Genomic DNA, 8810 nt, shown 5'->3' with positions numbered 1-8810 from the left:
AAAAATAGAGTTCGTGATAAGCTCTTTAAAAAAGGTTATATACATATTTTACCTAACTTTAATACTGTAGTTGTTACAGCAGAAAAACTGTTTTAAAATAATTTTTTTTTTATTTTGAGTAATTTTGAAATATAGATGCTTGGGCGGGAGAGGAGCTGCACCTCTCCCCCGCACCTCCTCCCCGTATATTTTCTAATCTAACTTAATCCTATTTTAGTTGTAAATTGGCCAAGGATATCTAATTGACCATGTTGCGATATTAGATTTGAAATTATGGCCCATCCTCTCCCGCACCCACCACATCATTAGTGGACCAACTGAGACAGAGTGAGTTAGGTTAGAAAAAATACTGAGAAGGGGTGCAGGGGGAGGGGCGGACCCCCTCCCACGCCCACGCGTTCTCTGTACGACACGTAAAAATTTTAATTTGTCAAAGTTTTTTAAAAATGGTTTTTTGATTATAACTCCTAAAGTATTAGATTTAGGTAAAATATGTGTAGAACCGTATTTGTATAGCTTATCACAAGCTTCAATTTTTGTTTAACACATTTTTGTGTAAAATAAATATTTTCTGAAATAATTAAGAAAAATTGTTTTTTCTTTCTCTAAGTATATCTCAAAATCTATAGGAGAGCGCCAATTAATTTATTAAAAAAAGTTGGTCAGTATCTTTGCCTCTATAACATATGTCAAGGTCAACATGATTGAAGCTGGGTCCCCTATAGTGCACAATTACCTAAAATGGTAGTAGAACGTAAGCCCAGAAGCAACGAGGGGGGTGAGGTATGCGGGGAGAACTGTAAGTGCGGCGGAGTAGGTTGCGGGCCATCATATATGTGCTTGCACCGTTATCAGTTTTGATAAACAAGGGCAGTGTACCGGCCAATACTTATCAAAACAGGGATGCTTTGTCGGCGGCGCCATACCTATGCACGTGATAAGGTAACCGCCGTTGGGGAGAGGGGGGGGGAAGAGGGGAGGGAAAGAGAGAAATCCTCGGTGTCCGAATTTGAACCGACCTATTATCATTTGCGGCAAATTTTGCGGAAGAGCGCGGGTCTAACACCGCCGCCGCGCAAAAAAGAGAAGTAATAATAAATAATAAATAATTAAAAAAAATTTACTCGTCTTCCGCCACCGCTGTCCTTAACTGGCGCCGCCTGCCACCACCACTGCCCGCCTGCTACTGCTGCCCGCCGCCGCTTGCCACCCACCACCACCACCACCACCACCACCCTAGCACCCACCACTATCACTATTGTTCTTTGTCCTTGTTCTTGTCTTTCTCCTCCTCCTCCTTCTGTATTTTTGGAGCCCGATCTCGCGAAGGTCAGGCTTGAGCCGGACCTTGGGCCCTCTGACGGCGTAACAAGTCTAATATAGTTGTACCCCGATTACGAAAAGCAACTTCGGGAGGTGACGCAAGGTTGCGATCTAAATGAGGCCGGCGTATAGGGAGCAAGTCTATACGGGAGAAGGCCAAGCGACCATCCTCGCAATCAATTAGAAGCAGAATAGCTCTACCTCGTCCACTATGGAAAATAAATCCATCGAGCCACCATTTTTCATTGTCTATGGGCAACACTCTGGCGCGACCACAAATGGCCGGTTCTTCTAGCCTAAGTATACGACAACGGGGACCCAGCTCACCAAAACGTCGCACGAACTCCTGGAAACCGATATGCAGAAGAAGCTCAGAAGCCACCAAAGAATTTGATTTTCAAAAGCGAATTTATGGGAATATGCGGACCGTAACCTATGATTATTTTTTTCATCTTATTCTCGCGCGAGCTCGACTAAAACTGAAAAGCCGAGCAAAAGCATTCTCCATCGCTAAAGACATGCGGCCCTTCGTAAGGAAATCTATGCCATATAAACAGATGACCTATCTCGACCATTCGTCTAAAATAACTTTAGACGACTGAGCACTTGAAACACTTGTATTAGCCCGACTTTATTCTCGTATACGTGAACTTTTTTTTATATTTCAAAATAAATATTGCGGTATTAATACAATTGTATAACTGTGGATTTTTGGAAGAAGAAGATGAAAAAAAGTTGCAATTTAAATTTAATACAATTTTTTATTGCCTCTTGTTTTAGATACATTGTTTATACAGTAAAAAATAAAGCTAACAGCTCACAATCGATGAGTTGACGCAAATCGAAGATATTGCTCTCGCCTATCCCTTTTTCTTGATTCATTACATTGGATGTGATGTTTAAGAATTGTATGTACTTAACATCGATTGTATCAACGATTCTAACCAAGCTCTCGAACATTATGTCGATACACTCGTACAAACTGAATATACGGCGTAACGTCGATTCAATCATTATCACATACACATTTGAAGATTCAAGACGTATGAGCTTAACGTCATTCCTTGCACTAACTTTGATCGTTAACGGTCCGACACTTATAAAATTGTCCTTGTAGTCATTTCGAATTAATTTGGAAATATTTCATCGTTGCTCGTAGAGCCCTTTCTACGTTTCGACAGATAGTATTAATTCTCGTTCTTGATGATCTCCTATGGCAATCCACGTAACTCGGTGGACCAACGTTAATTCCAATCTCCAAAAACTTATAACTTGTAGCTATTAAAGCGTAACGTCTGTTCAATAAGCGCACCGTACAACGCTCCGTCAAAATGCTGTAAAAAAAAAAAGTTATTTATATAACGTTGCATAAACGCTATTAGAATATCGAAACTTACTCATTGCATACTTTCTTCACTTTGCCACTGTACAATGTGTTACTTCCCTAGTAGAATGTAATAGCGGATTCTAACTCGGGGATCTCAGGGGGGTGCGGGGAAAGGGGGGGGGATATTTCAGGTCGCGCGGGGGACCTAACCGGAGATAAGGTCACGCGGGTGGATCAAACCGGGTGGGGAGAGAAGGGATTAAAACGGGGACACGCGGGTGAACCTAACCGGTAGTTCTGCGTAATCAATGTTTAAATAAACAGTGATAACGATTCGAGGACCATGTTCTTGACCGACACCTTTGAAATGTGCCGCGTGGAGGCAACTGACCGTTTAATGTAAACATGGACCATGTACATATCCTTCTGTTTACATAAGCATAATACGAGTAAATCACACCGCGAAAAGATGGGTATGACTATACTTTTGAAATCGGAAATGTCTGTCATCACGAGGAGGGGGATAAGCGATACGATGGCGAATATTTTGTGGGGTGTGCGCGGCTATTTCCGTGGGGCCCGCCGCCACTGCCCCCACCGCCGCCCCCGCCGCCGGGTGCGTGGAGGGATGCGCGCGGTCTAACGTGGGGTCTGCTGGCGCGATCCGCCACTTGCCGCCAGCACCTACCACCCACCGCCGCTGCCACCGCTCGCTATCTTCTAATAATTTTTGGTCAAGGTGGATGCAAGAGAGAGAGAGAGAAAAGCGCCGAACAGCTCTTTTGACTGTGCTAATAACGTTGAAATAACATTTACATTTGTTTACGTGAGCTTTCTTTCGTGCGCGGTTGCCGCCCAGTGGCATGTCTAATCTTGCAAGGTATTTTTCTGAGTAAAGATAAGCGCCGATAGTCTGGCTGCTGCACGTTGAAACAATATTTAGGTGATGCAAGAGGGAAGCGTTAATATTTCGATCAATTAAACAAAACTCATGTTTCGGTTATACGTTTGGCAAATATATTATACGATCGATTCAGTCTCGATGTGGACACCGAATCAATCGTAATAGTTGGTCTCTAAAAGATGGTTGATCGTATTGAGGCTCACATTAAATGCAGTCAAAAATGGATATTAACGACGCAGTGCCTGATAAAGACTTAAATATATTTATAGATTGATCTAGAAAATATCGTGTACGTTCTCGATAATGTGTTTACGCCAGAAGATCGAAAAAAAGAAGAAACCGATGTTCCACGACGACGAGTATCATCGATAAAATTCTTTCGCCATTGAGAATTAGGAATACGCGGGACCTGTGAACGTGCCGTGAGACAAGGTGTCATTATTAACTCAGAACGTGTAGATTGTCAGATTACATGAAAAGGAAATTGTATTTGCTTATACTGGACTATTTGTGCGCGTTTGATAATTGTGAAGAAAAGCAATTAAACAAATACGAGTTGGCAAAAAAATTAACTAGAATATTTCTATATACAATATCAATCTGCAGAGTACGATTTCCATTGGTCATGGACAGTGCATCAAATTTCTTGCAATAAACGTGTATACACCATCACCACAAAACTGCGACGATGAGCGCAAATCACTTGCAGTGATTAATTTATTTAATTGGTGGGTTGAAAAGAGAAATAGAGAGCAGGATGATCCTTGGTGGAGATACGCTATACCTCCTGATTTTTGTGAATTAAAATATATAAACGATCACTGTAACGTTCTAAGCGCACAGCGAATTTGTAAATCATGTAAACAAAATACGTGCAAGTGCTCCGAGAAGGCGTGTGATATGTACTAAAAACTAAAAAATGGAAAATAGTGAGCGAGTGGAACGCGAACTGCTCGAGCAATGCTCGCAGATCGCAAATTTAGCTGAATGTTTTGAGTGGTTGCATCGATGCGACGAGTGCCTCGCGCAGCTCAAAGAACATTGTAGTGTCAAACGTCTTCGACTCGCCGTGGGAAAAAGACAATCACTTGTGTCAAGAATTGCGCGACTCAAAGGTGAAAAAGCGCAGCTAGAAAGACGTTTTGTGTACGTTGGCGGCAATTATGCAAGTACTAGCGCCGGTAACAAAAAATCGCTCGTATGGCGCGAGATCAAGGCCGCATTCAAAAATCGCATTGTGACTGGCGCTGTTATTAACATTGATTATATCGAGCCGCGACATTTTTTGGAGGACGTCAGTGATCTGGTGATCGAGTGCAAGACGCTATCGCGAAACATGATAATGTAAAGGTGAACACCGTATTCAATGGTGAATATGTTAACAATTATGATGAACGTAATATTAAAAATATCACTACGAGGAACAATAAACTTTATTGTTCGTCAAATTTGCGCGAGTGGTATGAGCAAAGTGTCATCGATGTCACGTTGGCGATGCTCGGTGAGTTTCAAGAACGCAATAGCAATTGCGCTCTTACGCGAATACTGAATTTAACGGTAAATATTAATAAGCATAATCCCATGCACGCGGGATGTTGCATCGAATTGCCGTGAGGAATAAAACATAAACGTGCCGTGATTAATGTGCAATCAAAAGACAATGCGTGTTTCGCGTGGTTGGTAGTGGTCGCCCTGTACCTCGCTGAAAGAAATACAGATCGGGAGTCGTCATATCCGCATTACGCGGAAGTCTTGAATTTTGGTGACATAACATTTCCAATGAATATAAAACATTGGAAAATTTAAACGTTTAAACGACGTGTCGGTAAACATGTACGGTACCAAATTTGACAGAAAAGAAAAGACTCTACGCGTATTCCCAATAAGGCTCACCAAGGATAAGAAGGAGAAGCATGCTAATCTACTGTAACTTGGAAGATGAACGTGATAACAACCTCGGCTACTTTGCATGCATTAACAACCTGTCACGACTAATCAGTTCACAGCTGAACAATAATAAAAGAAGAAAGTACATTTGTGATCGGTAAGAATAATAAAATATGTTAAAAACAAAAATATTTCTCACTTATAAAAAATTGTTTAATTTAAAAAATCGTCTTCTATTTTTTATAGTTGTCTGCATTACTTCAGCTCAGAAGAAAAGTTGCACGAAATGGATAATCAGCAATTAAACGACTGCGCCGTTTTACTACTGAGCGAGAATAACAAATGGTTTGAATTCGATAATTACAACAACAAGGAGCGTGTACCCTTCGTTGTTTATTCAGATTTGGAGTGCGTACTGCGGAAGATTGAGCCAGGAACAGAGAACACTTCAAATTTGTCGTATCAGCATCACAAGGTATTTAGTATACTATATTATGTTAAGTGCTCATACGACGACGCGTTGCCAGAGTATCACTTTCGTCGCGATAACGATTGCGTCGTGTGGTTCGCGAAAGAACTCGAAAACTTGGCGCATAGCGTGAAAACCAGAATATCCGCCAATGTTCCTATGGAATCACTAACTAAAGAGCAGCAAGAGGCATACAGTAACGCGACACATTGTCATATTTGCGCAAAACTGTTTGCATCGAATAGTATACGCGTACGCGATCATTGCCATTTGACAGGGTCCTACCGTGGTCCAGCTCATTCAAATTGTAATTTAAATTACAAAAATTCATACGTTATTCCGATCGTATTTCATAATTTATCTGGTTACGATGCACATTTCATCATAAAAGAAATTGCCACCACGTTTGAAGGCAAAATCGATTTACTACCGATAAATAAAGAAAAATATATATCTTTTACCAAATATGTTGAAAATACTTGTGATAAAGACATAATTTTCGAAAATGCACGAAATTATATACGGCTACGGTTCATCAATTCGTACAAGTTTTTAAGTTCAAGTCTTAACAAATTGGCATCGTTTTTAAGTCTTGATAAATTAAAAATTTCTCATTCGAAATTTTCCTCGTTATCAAACGAAGACTTTGAATTGTTGACTCGCAAAGGTGTCTTTCCATACGAATACGTGGATAATGTTGACAAACTGTATGAAACGCAACTGCCACCGCGTGAATCATTTTATAGTTCTCTTACCAAGCAGACAGTATCATAGACAGATTATGCTCATGCCGAGAAAGTTGGGCAGCAGTTCTCAATCAAAACCTTGGACAAATACAGCGATCTATATCTCAAGACCGATGTCTTATTGTTGGCTGATAGTTTTCAAAACTTCCGCGAAAGTAGCATTAATAGTTATGGTCTCGATCCCGCGCATTATTACACATTGCCAGGCTACACTTGGGATGCAATGTTGAAACTAACACGTGTAAGATTCGAGTTGCTCACCGATATAGATATGATCTTATTTATAGAACGCGGTATACGCGATGGTTTGAGTCAATGCTCCGGTAGATATGCTAAAGCTAATATGAAGTGCGTTTGTACGATCCATCGAAACCATTGTCTTATTTAATGTATTTTGACATAAACAATATGTACGGTTTCGCGATGTCTCAACCATTACCATATGGCGAGTTTCAATGGGTCAAAAACGTTGACAATTTTGACGTAAACGCGATCGCTTTGGATTCGCCCACTGAGTATGTGCTGGAAGTCGACCTCACATATCCACAATGTCTGCACGACTGACACGCTGACTGACCTTTCTGTCCTATATACGATAAGCCGCCAAGGTCACGGCAGAAAAAACTTCTCGCAACGTTGTATGATAAAAAGCGATATGTGATACATTACCGTTATTTACAACAATGCACGCGCAATGGGCTTCGCGTAACAACAATTCATCGCGTATTACAGTTTGCGCAATCTCCATGGCTTCGCGATTATATAATAGAATTAAACACAAAATTTAGAACGAGCGCAAAAAATGATTTCGAAAATAATTTGTACAAATTGATGAACAATGCCGTGTTTGAAAAAAGTATGGAAAACGTACGTAATCATGTAAACGTAAAATTATTGACGAAATAGGAAGGACGTTACGGTGCGGAAGCAATGATTGCTAAGCCAAATTTTCACAGCCGCAGCGTCTTTGCGGAAAACTTAGTTGCCGTCGAACTGCGTAAACTCGAGGTGAAATTTAATAAGCCGATTTATGTTGGTATGTGCATACTTGACATATCAAAAATCTGCTTGTACAAATTTCATCACGAATATATGTTTCCGTTATATAAAGACAAGTGCAAATTGTTATATTCAGATACTGATAGTCTTGTTTATTTCTTCGAGTGCGATGATATTTATTCAACCATGAAACGTGATATAGCGAGATATGACACGAGCGATTATCCCGCGGACAATCCGTACGGTATGCCTCTCGCGAATAAAAAAGTTCTCGGTCTAATGAAAGATGAAAACAACGGTGCGATCATGACCGAATTCGTAGGGCTTAGAGCAAAGATGTACGCAATCAAAGTAGAACGCAAAAAGGATACCAAAAAAGCAAAAAGTGTGAAAAACAATGTAGTAGCGCAAACTATTACTTTTGAAGATTATATGCGATGTTTGAACGATGAAATAGAATTAACTCGTAGCCAATCGTGTATACGTTCAAAGCTGCATTAAGTGTTTACGGTTTCAGAATCCAAAGTGGCGCTTTTGTCGTATGATGATAAAAGATACTTTGTTCCATCATCATTAACAAATACATTACCATGGGGACATTGGCAGATATAGTTATAATCATAAGATGTTCTCACATTTTTACAAATATTGTGCATTTTAATCTCTTATTTGTATTACATTTTTTTATATTTCTTACACGTTTAATAAGCAAGAAATATTTTATATAAGTACGTTATTCATACTTTATACTTTGTATACGTTTTATATTCTGTATGCTTCTTTTTATACATTTCATGTAGTGTTTCATATATGTTACACGCTTAATATGTATTTGACGTTTTATAAATAAGATATTTTGAAATTTTAAAAAAATTTTAGATATACGTTTTTTTTAATAAAAATTTTTATATGACATTTTGTATTAATAAGGATAAAAGAAGAATAAAGAACAAAAAATTATTTGTATTTATTTTATATATTATTGTAAACACTTATATGGTATAAAATATTCATGTTTAATTGAAATAAATCAAATAACATCTTTTTTATTTATCCATAAATTGTGCGAATCATCGAATCTCAGCTACTTGACGTAAATCTTGTTTCTTTTTTTCTTTATTATTTTCTCTACCAGGTATACATTTGGATGAGTCG

This window comes from Solenopsis invicta, chromosome 6 (assembly GCF_016802725.1).
Source record: "Solenopsis invicta isolate M01_SB chromosome 6, UNIL_Sinv_3.0, whole genome shotgun sequence".
In the NCBI taxonomy this organism is placed as follows: Eukaryota; Metazoa; Arthropoda; class Insecta; order Hymenoptera; family Formicidae; genus Solenopsis; species Solenopsis invicta.
The sequence above is the reverse complement of the archived record's forward strand: the minus strand, read 5'-3'. Positions refer to the sequence as shown.